This window comes from Nuphar pumila, chromosome 3 (assembly GCF_984573655.1).
Source record: "Nuphar pumila chromosome 3, dmNupPumi1.hap1.1, whole genome shotgun sequence".
Taxonomy (NCBI): Eukaryota; Viridiplantae; Streptophyta; class Magnoliopsida; order Nymphaeales; family Nymphaeaceae; genus Nuphar; species Nuphar pumila.
Window position 1 is genome coordinate 31,221,192 of NC_143251.1, and position 18,404 is coordinate 31,239,595.

General features: G+C 37.7%; 1 pseudogene; it reads left to right on the forward strand.

The window, feature by feature from the left end:
- LOC149842491 (protein S-acyltransferase 21-like) overlaps window positions 1-18,404 on the forward strand; it is a 76,183-nt pseudogene that overhangs the window by 49,770 nt on the left and 8,009 nt on the right.

Here is an 18,404-nt window from a genome sequence, read left to right on the forward strand (position 1 = left end):
TTTTCTTGATTATGGATTGTATTGTTTTAAAAAAATCTAATTTTGTGCAGGTGGTTTATCTTAAAAAAATGACAAGGACAAATCCAGCTTGGAAGCATTGTTTTGAAGAAGATTTGAATGATAAGAAAAAAAGATGAAATTTGGTAAGTATTGTAAGGTAGTTTATAAAAGTGTGGTGTAGCAAGAATAAAAGAGCATCTAGCTGGAACTCACAAGAGCATTAAACTACGTGATCGTGAACCAAATGAGGTGACACAATTTTTTGCAAAATACTTGCAAAAGAAGAAAGAAGAAAAAAAAACAAGAAAAAAATATATTACAAAGTGGTATGAATGAAAGCTTTACTCAAGGATTGATGAGTGGTGAACTTCTCCAACTACTAGTAGAGTTAGAAGTTCACAAACAAGAGGCCCTATGGATCAATTTGTGAGTTCAGAAGCTCGTCAGACAACGATAAATAATGCATTCAAAAAAGAAGAAAGAAAAGAAGTATGTTATGCTATTGGGCGATTCTTTTTTGCAAATGCGTTATCATTTAATTTGTGCAATAGTCAATATTTTGAATCCATGTGTGAAGCTATTGCTAATTATGGTCGAGGATTTAAACCACCAAGTTATCATGAGATGAGAACTTGGATTTTAAAAGATGAAGTGGATAAAACTCAAATTATGTTGGAGGACTACAAAAAGACATGGGCAAGAACTGATTGTACTATAATGGCAGATGGTTGGATGGTAAAAGTAGAAATTTGATTAATTTTCTTGTGAACAATCTTTCAGGTAGTCTTTTTGAAGTCTTGTGATATTAGTGGAATAAGAACGACAACTGATAATTTGGTAAAGTTATTTAGTGAAGTTATTAAAGAAGTCGGAGAACACAATGTAGTACAAGTAATTACAGATAATGCAGCAAATTACAAGGCTGCAGGTTTGAAGTTAAAAGATATTGAAGGTTTTCAACATATTTTTTAAACACCTTGTGTAGCGCATTGTATATATTTGATACTTGAAGACATTGGCAAGATACATTTGCATAAACAAGTATTGGAAAAAGCAAAGATTGTAACTACATTTATATATGGACATGTATGGCTTTTAAATTTGATGAGAAAATATACAAATGGTAAAGAGCTCTTACGGCCAGCTATTACTCGTTTTGCAACTTCTTATCTTGCTCTTCAAAGTATTGGTGTAAACAAAAAGGCATTAAAGAATATGTTCTTATCTTCATAATTTCAAGATAGTGAATATTATATCAAAAATCCAAAAGGCAAAGAAGTAACACACATTGTCACTGAAGATAGAAAATTTTGGAAAGCAAATGTTTATATCATCAAAGTCACATTACCTTTGGTGAAAGTATTGAGAAGGGTTGATTCAGATGATAAACAAGTTATGGGATTTTTGTTTAATGATATGAGAAAGGCAAAGAAAGAAATAGCTCATAATGTAGGCAATGATAAGAGCAACTATATAGAAATTTGGGATATTATTGACAAGAGGTGGGATAATCAAATGCATCACTGCTTACATTTTGTAGGGTATTTTCTAAACCCACACTTTCATTATGATGATGATTGTGTAAAAGATAAAAAAATTAAAACTGGGTTTAAGGAATGTTTAGAAAAGATAGTGCAAGAACGTTGTGAGATTTTGATTCAGCTTGATACATATGAAAATGCAATTGGTTTGTTTGGTAGACCAGAGGCAATTGGCACAAGAAAGAGAAAAAATCCTGGTATGTATTTTTCTTTATATTGTCTTAATTTCAATTCTAATTGATCTATTTTTTTATTAACTAGGTCTCACACATCTTTTGACCGACGTCAGGCATCCCCACCTTAAGCCGAGACATCGGGCATCCTCACTCAATGTCAGAACGACAAGGACATCCTCACCCTAGGCCGCAATGGTAGCATTGTTGAGAAGCAGTCATCGTACATATGCATATGTACTAAGGGTAGTTTGGTAACTACTTAATAGGTCGGGTGCATTATTGTAAATAAGTTGTTTCTGCCTAATCTCTCTGTTTAAGTGAGATTAGACCTAATGATAGCTAACGATTCTTTCTTCTTCTCTCTCCCTCTCTTCTCTGATAAACCTGAAACCCTAGCCGACTTCAACATGGTATCAGAGTAGGACGTAGCTCTGGGCGTCTGACTTGATCGATCCACATGTTGATCGGGTGGCACCGTGTACATCGTGAATAGCGATCTGAAGCTTCTCCAGCAAGAACGCCGTGTACAACGATCGGGTGTGCCAACGTGTACAACAACTAGATCCTCTCTAGCCAATAGGAACATGATCGGGTGGCGTTGTGTGCCAGCGTGAACCACGATATGAAGCCTCTCCAACAGGAACATAGATCGGGTGGCACTGTGTATAGCGTCTACAACGATCGTTGTGCACGTAGCAGCAGGGAGACTCCGACCGTGTCAATGGTGGCTGATGTCGAAAAGGCCTGCAACCTCCATCATGATGCGGTCATGGTGTGCATGTTGTCGGACTTTTTTTTGCGCGTGGCCGTGGTATGCATCTTGTCGCAGTTTTTAAAAAAAAAAGGTGAATGGTTCAGATTTTATCAGTGTGATTAAAATCTGGTCGAGTCGTCTTCTCAGTTGGTAGTTGGTGTGCACGTCAGTTTTGGATCTGAACAACGTGTTACAGTTTTTTTTTATGTATATCCGATTTTATCAATGTGATTAAAATCTGGTAGAGTCGGCTTCTTAGTTGGTAGTTGGTGTGCACGTCAGATCCGAGTTTTCAGCAGTTGGTAGTTGTGTGTGGTTGTATTTCCATGGCTGAAATATAGAAGTCAGACATGAAGACCGAAACAGTGGTTGATTATAAAGCCTTTGCAAACCCATTTTCATATGGATCATCTGTAAAGTTGGATGAGACTAACTATGCTAGATGGTCTCATACGTTCATGATGTTTGTTTTAGGGCATCGTAGAAAACATATTTTGTTGGAAAATGAGCCGAAGGACAAAACTTAAAAGTATGCTACATGGAAAGAGGACAATGATATTGTCATGTCTTGGATTATGAATAGTGTGCAACCTCACATAGCCGACGGGCTTAAGGCAGCTTTTGAGAGACTAAATGCTCATAGACCATTATGCTGTGACAAACAAAAACTGCACCAGGAGCATACCATGGTCACATAGTTCCTGACTGGCTTGTCAACTGAATTCTCAGTTGCCAAAGTTCAGATGTTGACAGGCTCGGATGTTCCCACTCTTGTTGAGGCATATAATCGACTAAGCAGGCTTGCCATGTCCTTTCCTTCATCTCAATTGTAATCACAAACCTCTGCTTTGTCTGTTTCCTATGGCTGGGGCCAAGGTTTTATTCCTAATTCTCGAGGTCGTGGACGTGGTCGAGGCACGGGAGGACAAGGCAAGCTCCAGTGTACCTACTGCAGGAGACTTGGGCATTTAGAAGATAGATGATTTGACAAGAATGGACGACCTCCCACATCTTCAGCTAAAGTGGTTCTTGCAGCACAAGTGGCCAAACCCGAGTCCCCCTACTGTTCCTCCTAGTGATTCGGTTACACTCACTCGTGCTGAATATGATGATTTGTTGACACATCTTCCATCTAGTTCCCCCGTGGCTGATATTGCATGCTCTGCAGGTGATGAATTATCTTGCCAAGGTAATAGGTGGATTATTGATTAGGGGCATCTAGACATTTGTGTGGAAATGAATGTGATTTTTCAAATTTGAATAGTGTTGCTAATCATAAAAAGGTTGTTCTTGCCGATGGAAGTTCCTCTCCCATTGTTGGCCAAGGAAATATCTTCATCTCCCCTACCCTTCAGTTATCAAATGTTCTCCATGCCCCTTCATTCTTTCAAAATTTGTTATATGTTAGTCGTGTTGCAAAAGAACTGAATTATAGAGTAATATTTGACCCTGCCTGTTGCACTTTTCAGTACTTGCCGACGGAAAAGACGATTGGTGGAGGCTATGAGGAAGGTGGAGTCTATTATTTACACCAACCAGTTGGTTCTGTTCATTCAGCAGTTGAGTCCTCCTCTAGTCCGTTGCTTTGGCATCATCGTCTTGGTCATCTTCTGTTGCTTAAATTGCGTAGAGTTATTCCTCATATCTCACCGTCCACTACTTTGTTGTGTGAAGCATGTCAGCTTGGGAAGCATCATAGGAGTTCATTTTCGTCTAGTCAGAGTCCTTCAAGTCAAAATTTGTTTGATCTTCTTCATGTTGATGTTTGGGGTCCAAGTAGAATTCTTAGCCGTTCTAAGTGTCATTATTATTTAGTGATTGTAGAAGATTTTTCCAGATTATCTTGGGTATTCTTGTTAAAAGACAGGGCTGAAGCTTCCATTATTCTCAAATCCTTGATTATTGAAATAAAAACTCAGTTTAATTCTTGCGTCAAAGTTGTTCGCATTGACAATGCTCTTGAATTCAAATCTTTTGAATTATTATAATTTTACAAAAATCTTGGAATCCAACATCAGACTTCTTGTCCTCATACCTCGCAACAGAATGGAGTAGCGGAGCACAGGCATAAACACATTCTAAATGTTGCCTGTTGCCTCATGATTCAGTCTAATATGCCTGCATCTTACTGGGGAGATGCGGTTCTAACTGCGAGATACCTAAAAAACCGTATGTCTTCAACCTCTGTGGGGGGTCGTATTCCCATTCAAATTCTTAGACCTAAAGCTCCTATTTTCCCTATCTTTCCAAAGGTGTTTGGTTGTGTTGGCTTGACAGGCTGAGCCTGGATGCCAGATGAGCCCAGCCGAGTGGTTGGCTGGGTTGGCTGAAGTATTAAAAATTCTTAAGAACTTGTATGAAGTTACCACTTATTAGTAGAAGCACTCTGAAGAAACCAACATTGGCAGGCTGACACCAATAATATATCTGTTAGAAGCTAATCAAAGCCAGAAATTTTCATAACATCAAGAAACAAATAGCCATGCTATACAAGATAACATCAGATAAATAAGAGACCTCAAATGTTTTGCTTAACATGAGCAGTGGGGTAACACAGAGACCTCAAATGTTTTGCTTAACATGAGCAGTGGGGTTACACCTGTTTATTTACATAGCATTAATCCTGAGGAAAAGCTGCATTTTTGCTCAATTGGAAAAATTAGGAGAAGAAGATTGTTGAAGATCTGAAGGGAGGCAGTGAGAGGCAATATAAAAGATTATAAGGTGGCCAAAAATGTAGCTCTAAGACAGGAAGGAATGGAGAAATATGACTCACAAAACTGACCTCATGTAGTTGGGAATTTGGGATGAGGCTTGATTATGATGATCAAAATAATCTCTTCAACCCTGAAGGTACTAATGTCACAAGGTGCTTTTGTGCATCTTCAGTTATTGTGACACACAATAACCCCAAATAAAGACATGGAGAGATGTGGTAAATTGGGACATGAAAGACTATATCATCACGACACAGGTTTCATCTTTAGATGGGGACAATTGAGGTAGCGGGACCTATAAAACCAGCCCTAACTCCAGCTGACCCCAGTCGGCTGGACTGGTTGGCAGGCCCAGTCGGCTGGGCTGTTTTGACTAGCTGGCCAATAGGTTGTCCAATCCGGGGCTAACAAACCCGATCAGCTGCTCAGGCATATGCAGAAAATGTATACTCTTCTTAGAAGGAAATGCAAATTTAGGACATGCAAAAATTTCATCTTAATATGCATTGTTGTGGTTATGCAATAATGAATGTGATTATGTGCTGACATGTACCTGCCAAGTTATTGATATTTTTGCAATTAATATGAACATGCGCACTTGATGGGAATATGTACTTTCATGTGCACACACACACTCAAGGGAGTATGCATTGGCGTGGATATATGTATGTGGATGCAAGATTTCACGGGGGAAAGATGCATATGAATTAAGCACTTTCATGCTTATGAATGGTTTTGTTTTGCATGTGTGCACGTGCATTTGGAGTATGAGTCTTGTATGATAAATGACACAATGCTTGGTTTCCGTGTGTGATGCATCGATGGCCTAAGTGGACCATCGTCGGCCTGGGGAGCCGTGAGCTTGGTTGCTTTTTCTTATATACTTAATTGCATCACTTAAATCACACTTGGTGGTACTGCACTCTACTACACTGTTGTTTTTCTCACGGGCCGGAGTCCCGTAAGGGTCCTCGTAGGAGTGGATGTGAGCTTTTGCCTTTACTTATGCATCTGGTATTATAAATGTCAATAAATGGTTGTTAATAAAAGATAATAATTAAGAACAGTGTAATATACATTCTGTGATCTCCCATCTGAAGAATGGGGATCTTAGAGGTGAGGTTTTGGGGAGACTCTGAGGATACAAAAATCTGTGGGCTTTATTTTTGTCCCCTGAACCCGATATTGAGGTTCTTTCTCCTAGCCACGGTTTTAAGGAGAGTCTGTCACTTGACCTGGGGGTGATGTGTTTTGACACAGCTGTTGTTTTGGTACTAAGAAAGTAGCACTTGTGGGCGTGGGGTGTCCCTAGTGTCCCCGACATTAGATGTGGAGGTCTAATGTTCTGATAGATGGTGTTGTTTCCTGATATCGATTGAGGGTTAAGTTTAGAACTCAGTAATAAAATACAAATTGTGTGTTAAGCTACCCTGGGACCCTAACTTGACCTCGAGATTTTACCCGTTTGGTGTATCCGCGATCCACGAAAATTAAAAAGAGGAACTTAAATGATATGTATTTAATAGGGTATGCATATGGAAAGAAAAATTTAAATGAAAGATAATAAAGGGTTCATGCATTGCACATAAATCATGCATTTTCCTGCTATGCATTAGAACATGCATATTTTACTTATTCCCTTAATCATTACATGATGGTGAGTGTATGTTATTTGCTCTCTAATGCATGTTGAAAGTCTTGTTTACTCAGTTCTTGTTATATGTTATTGCTTTAATGTTTTTCTTCATGCTTAACACTTATAACTGTTGCATGGAAAAATCTTTAAATGCTATAAATTGTCATACTTGCATTTTCCTGAAATTATTGCATGATATCTTATCTTAACCCTTTGTCTCACATATTTCACTAAAAAGTAGTTGTGCTCAGGATTTCGATTCTGACACCCTACTTTATTGGTTTTTCAAAGGGACAGGTGATCAGTGAAGTTGACAGCTCTTATGAGGGCACGAGAGTTACGCTTGGTTTTTTACGGCTTCACTTGCGGACAAAGTGACTCTTCTTTTCGTTTTGTTGTTTCTTTTAGTTCTTTTATTTCAGTTAGTTGGTACTTCATTTTCTGTTGAGTAGAATACTGTCGCTAGAGTTGGATTTTGATTCATAAATAAAGAGGGTTGTTTTGGTTCTTGTGGATGATAAATGTAAGTCTCTTTGTGATGTTTGGCTATCCAATTGGAATTGGAACTGTGAGGACCCTGGGTCTCTGGGAAGTTTTCTGCATTTAAAAAAAAATCCACATTTTCAAGGGGTATGAGTCGGGGTCGTTACAATATGAAGTTTGATGCTATTCATGATCCATGGCATAATTATGTCATTATCTTCTTCCCAAGTAATATATTTTTCCGCTTTATCATTTGGTTCAGTTTCCAACAAAATATGTTTTCTATGATGTCCAGACACCAACATCATAAACGTTCTGGACCACCTTGCATAGTTTGTTTCATTTAATTTTACAGGAGAACCATAAGAGAAAGGATTTGCGAAGGCTTTATATTCCCCAATAGTCTCATTCTTGTAATCAGATTTCGAAACTTCACCCATAATGAATAACACTAACTCAGGAGATACTACCAATAACGTTGTTGCAATAACCGTTCACGTAATAAAAATTTATCGCAGTATGTAAATCTGGTAGACTCCCAAAAATCGTTCAGATTTACTCTCCAATCCACTAAGAAATCGAATCTGAATGCTTCAAGAACACACGATCTGCTCCACACTATGCAGATCCAAGACGGTGATGAATCTAACCACGACACCAGATCTGTGATCAGATCTGAACTAACCAGAACAGATCTGAAAAAGAAACATGTAGATTCACGACTATTTAAAAAAAAAAATCCTCCACGACATCCCGGTCCACAATTGAATAAAAGATGCATTTGATCGATGATCTGATATGAACAAATCTCAGACAAACTGCTCCACACGATGCAGAACTCACGACGACACCAGATCTGTGATCAGATCTGAACTAACCATAATAATGATCAGACAAAAAAAAATATGCAGATCCACGACTACTTAATATTTTGTTTTTCTTCGACATCCAGGTCCACGATTGAACAGTATATTTAATCTTCACCACACTCACAGATCTGAACCAACAAGGGCATATAATAAAAAAATGCAGATCCATGACAATAGATTGCATTTAACCAAAAAAAAAATTGTCAACCGTCACCCACTTCACGACTTTTGCACAGCACCCATACCTGTCGCTACCCGATCTGGTCGACAAAGATATATAGATCCACCGTGACTTTTTTATTTGATTACAGATCTGAGTCATGACTCTTGTCAGACCTCAGATCTGTACCACTCGTTCTTCAAAAAAAAATTAGATCAGGCACACCTTTTTATCGGATCCCCTTCACGCAATCTACTATCCTTCACTCGAGCTTTGGCGCAGAACATGAGATCACACTCCCAAGGTCGACTACTTTGATACCATGTAGAATAAATAATAGAATATGCAGAAACCAAGAAAGGGAGAGAGAGAGAGAGGGAAATACGTCAAAATCTCTTTAGGTCTAATCTCCTTAGTTTAAATAGAGATTAGCCAAAAGAATAAATTTACATATGGGTCCCTCATTATTTAGAAAATACCAAAACAGCCTTAAGAATAAATAAAACTTTAAGTGGTTGACTTATCTTAACAATAGTCACAAGAAGCAGTGAAAAAGACATCTCTGAGACAAAGTCTCATCTTCATAAACACTTTGTGACTAAGGATCTGGGACCACTCAGATATTTCTTAGGCACAAAAATCCAGCCTCAACGGGCTTAATCATGGTTCAACCAAAGCCACCCCATAATCAGTGTCCCTTAAATAGTACACAAACTTTTATAACCATTCCAATACAACATCCATTATTCTCAGATTGACTAACTATCCAAGGTAGATCAGCTTTAACATTTTTTTTATGTGAAGCAAAGTCTTAGACAACTAAAAATTTAGGTTCCAATTTGATTTTTCAAACAACTTTCTTTTACATGCCAGAAATCAGATTTTTATGACACACCAAAAAAAATCAGATTTGTATAACATGTCAAACTTACTTTTAAAATCAGATTTAATCAAATCAGATTTTCAGCACTTTCAAAACCTCTTTTAAAATATGCTTTAGTATATAAGTATGCATATATACATATACTGCTCAATATATATACTAATCAATGTATATATGTCTTAATCGCTATATACACACGGATATTGTTCAATTTATACACACGACCTGATATATATATATATACATACATCGGAAATCAGTTTGGTGGATAAGCATCGATCCACAGTCGAGGCTATAATTAGCATGAGCTCTTTGCAAAAGAAACACAGATTCAAGGATTAAGGCCAATTAAAAATCTGTTTCATACAAGAACACCCTTGAACCCAGCCTGACGTGATTCTAATGTAAGAACGCAGTCTGCCATACATTTACATGAATGTAAATCTTTTTCAAGAACAAAAAGAAAACGCAGTCCGTCATGCATGTATATGATTGCAACTCTTTTCTTTTTTCAAAAACAGCAAGAAACACAATCTGTCATACATACATATAAATGCAGATTTTTATTCAAAACCAGATTTACAAACTTATTTATCATGAAAGAACGTAGATCTATAGTCAAAACCAGATTACATGTTTATCATAAAAGGAACGCAGATCTGTAATCAAAACCAGATTACAGCATGTTTATCATAAAAAGAACACAAATCTGTAATCAAAACCAGATTACAGCATGTTTATCATAAAAAGAACACAGATCTGTAATCAAAACCAGATTACAGCATGCAAGAACACGATTCTTGAATCAAATACAGATTTGCAACCAGATTGAGCGTGCAGGAACACAGGTTTAAGTCCTAACACAGATTAATAAACTGGTTCACATAATAAACTTAGAGATTTATTAATCCTACACAGTTTTGCAAACTGATTTAGCATAAAGATTCACAGATCTTATTCCTCACAGATTTGCAAACTGGTTTGCATAATAAATACACAGATTTATTAATCAAACACAGTTTTGCAAACAGATTTAACATAAAGACTGCAATCCCATAAAATGGCAGGTTTCAAATCTGGATTTTTTTTATCAAGAATACCAAGAAAAAACCAGATTTACAACCCCAATCCCTAAACCTATGCCTGAATCATACTACGCCAAATTCTACCTAGCTGAACTGAGAAAATCCCTGAATCATCCTACACTAAATCCTACCTAGCTGAGCTGAGAAAATCCCGTACCTTACTTGCGGCTGCAGAATAAAAATAAGTTGAAAAAGAAGGTGGTGACATTGAGGGGGTGCACACGCTGCACCCTCTTTCTCACGGTACAGCCTCCTCTTCTCTCTCTCTTTATATATTTTTTTTCTTATCCTTCTCCCTCTCTCTCAAAAATCAGCATAGAGAGAGAGAGGCTACCACATGGCTTTTATAAAATACATGGGACTCCTCTAAGGGGGACGTCCCATGTGTTCTAGAAATAGAAAGGCTTCTATTTCCTCATGGAAATAAAAGTCTTTCTATACTAGTACTCTCATATATATATATATATATATATATATATAATCTGGTTGTATTAATTTTTTTCTTTTTACAACTTACCTATTCTACTAAAATTGGATATTGGTCCAAAGGGTCCAAGATCTATATCCGGATCCATCCAACTTCATATTGATCTTGGATCTCAACCCAAAGGGTCCAAGATCCAATATTAGGATCCATATCATGTCAACCACATATATACATATATATATATATATTATATTAAATCAATTTAAATAATAAAAATACATTTATTTAATAAAAATTAGATTTATTAAAATTAAGCAAAATTTGCCAGATGTTACAATTATTCAAGGGCTCAATGATCTGTCATATGCCTGACCTGCATGGGCAAGTATCCTAGGTTAATATTGATTCCGACTTCGTAAAATGTTTCAATATTTGCTTACTTGTGATCTGCCGGTCTTTCAAGGCTTTATCTAAGCCTTTATAGTTGCTGCAGTGTTTGTCCCCAACTTGTGTACTGTCCAATTGCAGATCAGTTCACCATCTGAGTCTACTCTATACGTATGCTTCCTCGATAATTCAATGGGATTTTTTTGTCTTTGCAGTCAAAGTTAGTGCTTTATGATTGCCAGCTGCTAATCCTTTTGATTGCTTATCCAACCGATTCAAAGTTGATTGTTATTTAACTTTTAAACCTTTATCTTGTTAATGATCTGGTTGGTGCTTCTTTTACATTATTGTGCTTTTTATTGTTCTTAGGTTCGGAAGCTTAGCAAGCATTGCAGAAGTTGTGACAAATGTGTGGATGGTTTTGATCACCATTGCCGTGTATGCAATTAGTAGTTTGTTTCTTTAAATTTCCAAATAATGAATGTTTTTACACATATTTGGTGTTCATTTGGTTGATGAGTTCCATTTTTCGCATGCAGTGGTTGAATAATTGTGTGGGGAGGAAAAACTATATTACCTTTATTGCCTTAATGGCCAGCAGTCTTGTTTGGGTAAGTATAACATGGAAATTTTTTATGTACCGGTGATCTTTCACTCGAGATGTTGATATAAATTTTGAATATGCCATCTGACATTATACTTATTTGCTTTTTGTGACGTGTCACTCATGCGCTACTTTTGACAGCTTACGGTTGAGTATGGTGTTGGTATTGCGGTCCTTGTCCGATGTTTCATTGAAAAAAAGGAAACTGAAAATCAGATAGTTGATAGGCTTGGTAATGGGTTTTCCCGGGCTCCATTTGCTACAGTTGTGGTATGTGTTGATGAGCTGAGCTTCTCATGGTGTTTCTTTTTTTATGTTTTCAAGAGGAATTTCCTTCAAATTTTGAGAGTGCAACATTCTCTTTGTTGTATATATTTTCTCCATTGCAACCACTTGTTAAATGGTGAATAACTTTTCTCAGTTTTTTGAAGAATATAAATTGTAGGCGGTAAAGGATTCATTCAAATATGAGAGAATAATATGGAAAAATCACAATAAATTCAAAACATTGCTGATATTTGTGACTATGATTGGATGTGCCTTTTCTCAGCTTTTATAAAATTACAGAATTTCCTCACATGAAATTATTACATTGGAAGGAGCTGTTTGAATTTTGAAAGTCTTTTAGTGTGCTTTAAATTTGGAGTTTTAGTGAGGCACAATACATGCACTAGGGTTTCTTATATGTTTCATCCTATATTCCCACTAGTTGTTTCCTAGTTCCTACTAATTTTGATGCATATAGTCTGGAGTATGTTATCATGCTTTCGTTTGCGTTATGTTCTGGAATGGTTCATTGTACTTTTCTCTGGAATCATCCATTTCTATTGGAGTGACAAAATACTATAAAACAACCATTGCTTGATAATATTCTCATATATAAGGTCAAAGCTAACGTGAACAAAAAATGATCCTATATTCTATATGAACCATATTCTTGCCTTGAACTCAAAGAATAATTTCTTAATCTAAGAATGAAATTGGGTATTGGATTGCAATAATCACTATCTTTAAGAATTGCACAGTATTATGTTGCCATAATAATCTGAAGCAAACACACAGAGAAACATTGTTATTTACTTCCCAAAATCATATTTGCTTTCAGATCCCAGAGCTGATCGCAGTGGTTCAGCATCAAACTACTCATTGTTTTTTTTCTTCTTGGATACTTTCATGTACAAGTTCTCTATAATAATCTTCTGTATTTTCACCCGAGCTTGTGTCCTCTTGTTTTTGAGTTATTGCGCACTTCAGGTTGTAAGAATAACTTTTTATAATATTTCTGTATTAAAATACTTAAGGCCTGTTTGCTTCATGCAATTTTCATAGGAAATTGCTTAGCTGACATTCCTTTCCCTCCCATTCCTACCATATGCGAAACCACTACAAGAAAATTGTTAATTAGCGACGGAAATTAGCGACGGATTTTTCCCGTCGCTACTTAGCGACAGATTAGCTAGAGATAGAATCTGTCGCTAATTCGCGACGGATTAGCGAGGAAACGACTTTTATCGCTAATCTGTCGCTACTTAGCGACGGATTAGCGACTGCATGTTTTTGTCGCTACTTTTTATTACAAGAACACCATTTTAGCGACGGATTTAGAGAGGGAACTCTGCCGTCGCTAATCCGTCGCTAATTAGCGACGGAGTAGCGACAGAATATATTCCGTCGCTTTTTTGGTATTTTGGTTTCGCGACGGCTTAGCGACGGAAAAATTCCGTCGCTAAATGTCGCGTAAATCCCTAATCCCATCCCTCTTTCTCTTTTCCCTGTTTCGCTGTATTGCTCCCTCCCGCCGCCCGTCGGCTCTCGCCACCGTCCGACCGCCGCCGCTCGCCAGCCGCCGCTCCCCGTCCACCGCTCGCCAGCTGCCGCTACCCGTCAACCTCCCGCCACCGTCCGGCGACGCGCAGGTAATATTCTTCTTCTTCTTCTTCTTCTTCTTCTTCTTCTTCTTCTTCTTCTTCTTCTTCTTCTTCTTCTTCTTCTTCTTCTTCTTCTAAACGCAGGGGGTACGCCCCTTCCCTGCCGGAAACGCAGGGGGTTTAACCCCCTGCCGTGCTTTCCGGCAGGGGGGGTCGACCCCCTGCGTTTCCGGCAGGGGGGGTCGACCCCCTGCCGGAAACGCAGGGGTTTCCGGCAGGGGGTCGACCCCCCTGCCGTAAAGGCACGGCAGGGGGGGTCGACCCCCTGCCGGAAAGGCATGGGTGGTCGACCCCCTGCCGGAAACGCAGGGGGTCGACCCCCCTGCCGTAAAGGCACGGCAGGGGGTCAACCCCCCATGCCGGAACTGCCTTTCCGGCAGGGGGTTTAACCCCCTTCCCTGCCGGAAAGGCAGGGGGTTTAACCCCCTGCCGTGCTTTCCGGCAGGGGGGGTCGACCCCCTGCGTTATGCTGCCTAAGTGACTTGTCAAAAAAAAAAATCTGTTTTTGAATGCCTATGTTGCCTATATGAATCGTTTGAAAAATAAAATCTGTAGTAGGAATAACATGCTGCCGATGTGTATTGCTTTTGAAAAAAACAATCTGTTATGAGATATATTATGCTGTCTATGTGAATTGGTTTCAAAAAAATCTGTTTTTTAATGCATATGCTGCCTATGTAAATCAGTTTGAAAAAAAAAAAACTTTAGTAGGAATACTATGTTGCCTATGTGTTTGTTTGAAGAAAAAAAATTTGTTATGAGATACCTACGTTGCCTATGTGATCTGTTTTGAAAAGAATTTTTGTTATGGATACCTATGCTGCCCATGTGATCTCTTTTTAAAAAAAAAAAGTTATTATGTGATCCCTATGTTGTCCATGTGATTAGCTTGAAAAAAAGTTTGTAATATGTGTATATAAGATGTCCATATGGTTTTAAGTGTAGTTTGCATATATGTTGTCCATATGGATTTTAAGTTGAAATTTTTTTTGTAATGTATATATACAAGTTGTCCATGTTGTTCAATTTGTTAGTTTGTTAATGTCTACTGGTAGTTAGTTTTACTTCAATTTGTTTTCTTGAAATCTGGTTAGTTAGAGTATTTCAATCTATTAGTCTTTTATAATTATATTTTTCTTAGATAGATTGGTATTTAATGTTCTCACAATTAGTTAGTTAGATTAGAGCTATTTGAATTCTTTATGATAGTGGTGGTTAAACGGAGTTCACATCTTTTCTAGTAAACTAATTGATTGATTTACTATTCCTTTGCTAAGTAGTTCAGATTAGAAATTGTCTATGACTTTATGTTAGTCAACTGGTTCAACATGTTATAGCTGGTTTGTTAAATTAGCATCTTCTAGTTAGATTTGGCTTAACATATATACTATTTTTCTTTTCTCTTCTTTCAATTAGTTAGAGTTGTTTTAATTTGTTTTAATTTTTTTAGTTAGTGTTTCATCTTGTTTCATGATTAGTTAGTTTGTTACTTAATTTGTTTTGTTTTTGTGCAGATTTTTCAATGGAACCAACTCGTGCTCGGCCACCTGTGGTAAGTAAATGACAAAAACAATGCAAATCGGGTAAATACCCGTGGTGAGTAAGTGATGCAAACGTATCACATGTTATTTAATTTATTGAATGCAGCACTTTATTGTTCACACACTCACTTAGTTGTTGATATCTAGGACTGCTTTGTTGGAGTTCGGAGATCATGCTGAGCATGATTTTAATGTAGAAATATGGAAGTGTTCTTATTTTTGGAGTACGGAGTCCATGCTAAGCATGGTAGTAGTTAGTGAGATATTGAAGTGTGTTTGCTGCAGGTACATGTTTGCCATTTATTTGATATGAATGATTATGATGTATTGCAATGTTTGATGTAATTGTATCCATGCTTGCATGTAGTTACTTTCAATTTGATTTTGACTTCCATGTGAAATTTTATAATAAAAGCATGCTTCAAATGATTGCATCATGTCATTAATAGTTTGCACATGAAAATATTAAGTTATCAATGTATGCATCAAAATTCTTGTTACTGTTTGACATAGTATATTGCATGATAAATTTGATATTTTCTTCATCGTAGCATTCTGATTGTTTTTTTCTTAATTCGTTGGGATACTATTCGTAACATCATACGACAGAATGACTGCAAACCGTGAATGGATGTACCGTAGGATAGTGGACAATGAGTTATCGCATGAATATATGGATGGTGTCGATAGTTTTATTGAATTTGCAACGGCGAGTGTCAGTACGGTAGATCTCACAGGTTGGATTAGGTGTCCCTGCAAGATTTGTAAGAATAATCGATTTGTAGAACCTCATGGCGTTAGACATCACCTATACAGGAAGGGTTTTGTGAGTGATTATCAGAACTTGACGTTTCATGGAGAAGAATTTAGAAGCGATTTTGATGCACGGGTGAATGTGGTGCACGATAATTCATATACGAATTTAATATTTGATGCTGCAGGAACAGAACTGGGTTCTGCTATGAGTTCTAGTGATATAAGAACTGCCGTAGATGAAGAATCACCAAACGATGCAGCTAGTAGATTTTATGATTTACTTAAAGATGCTGATGAGCCACTTTGGAACGGTTGTGAGAGTCACACTATCTTGTCTGCAGTTCTTCAACTAATGAATTTGAAGTCCGAGTATAATTTGAGTCAAACATGTTTTGACCGTTTGTGCATGATTGTGAAGAGTATGTTGCCTAAAGATGAGAAATTGCCACAAAATTTCTATCGTGCGAAAGTTATGGTCAACGCTCTAGGTATGGGTTACAAAAAGATTGATGCTTGTCCAAATCACTGCATGTTGTATTTCAAGGAGCAGGAAAACGACATATCATGCCTGTCATGTGAGCATCCTCGGTTCAAGCCAAAGACAAGAGGCAATGGTAGCACGAGATCAAAGGAAGTTTCATACAAGTCGCTCCGCTACTTTCCTATCACTCCTAGATTGCAGTGATTGTATATGTCTTCAAAGACAGCTAAACACATGAGATGGCATGCAAATAAAGTTCGACACGATGAAAACAAGATCACGCATCTTGTTGACGCTGAAGCTTGGAAGCACTTTGATCGTACTCATCAGAACTTCGCAATGGAAGTGCGAAATGTTAGACTCGGTCTATGTACAGATGGATTTAATCCATTTGGAGGTAGATCAACTCCGTACTCATGCTGGCCAGTATTTGTAACTCCATACAACCTTCCACCAAGCTTGTGTATGAAACGTCCAAATCTTTTCTTGTCTCTGTTGATCCCTGGTCCGACCTCACCTGGCCAAAATCTTGATGTATATCTAAGGCCATTGATTGATGAATTAAAAGTACTGTGGGATGACGGTGTTACCACGTATGATGCCCACAAAAAACAAATTTTCAACATGAAGGCCGATGTTCTATGGACAATCAGTGACTTCCCTGCATATGGTATGTTATCTGGTTGGAGCACACATGGGAGGTTGGCTTGTCCGTACTGCATGGAGGATTCCAAAGCTTTTAGATTGAGGCATGGAAGGAAGCCTTGCTGGTTTGATTGCCATCGTCGATTTCTACCCAGCGATCATCCGTTCCGACGTCAAAAGAATGCATTTACAGCAGGCACAACTGAAATGGAAGGTCCATCCTCAAGATTGTCTGGCATAGAGATTTTAAGAAGATTGCGATACTTTCCAGATGTATTAACAGATGCCCGCAGTCCTACACCCTTCCGTGGATTTGGGAAGGAACACAATTGGACGAAAAAATCTATTTTTTTGGAACTACCGTATTGGCCGACCCTATTGATACGACATAATTTGGATGTGATGCATGTAGAGAAAAATGTGTTTGATAATGTGTTCAATACAGTAATGAATATTAAAGGAAAAATGAAGGATAATCCGAAGGCCCGTATGGATTTAAAATTAATATGTAAAAGACCAGAATTGGAACTCAAAGAGTATAATGGCAAAGTACTGAAACCAAAGGCGAAGTACGTGCTCGGACCTGATCAAATAAAACATGTATGTCAATGGTTGAGACAACTGAGATTTCCAGATGGATATGTCTCTAACATTGCTTGGGCTGTGAAGATTGACGATGGACAGTTATATGGGTTGAAGAGCCATGATTGTCATATTTTTATGCAACGATTGATACCCCTAGCATTCCATGATATGTTAGACAAACCTATATGGGGGGTATTGTCTGAGTTGAGCGGATTTTTCAGAACATTGTGCGCATCGGAGGTCATTGTATCAGATGTAAAGAATCTCGAGGACTCTGTCATCACCACTGTTTGTCTGTTAGAAAAGATATTTACGCCAACATTTTTCGATGTTATGGAACATTTGATCATACATTTGCCATATGAACTAAGGGTTGGTGGCCCTGTGCAATATCGATGGATGTACCCATTTGAAAGGTATATGTTTTTTTATATTTGTCTCTTTAATGACAGATATTTAAAATTTGAAATGTATATTCTTGTCAGATGCATGTTCGACCTAAAAAAAAAGGTTCGTAATAAAGCAAGAGTAGAAGGCTCTATTTGTGAGGCGTACACTTTAGAAGAGATTTCAAATTTCTCATCTATGTACTTCGAACCTCATATTTCAACACGTTACACATGCCCGCCTCGTAACGATGATGGAGAACAAGTAACTGTAGCTGACAAGCTGTCGATATTTCAACCACTTGGGCATGCATTTGGTAGTTGCTGATCAAGGCTATTGACAGATCGAGAGCAAGATGC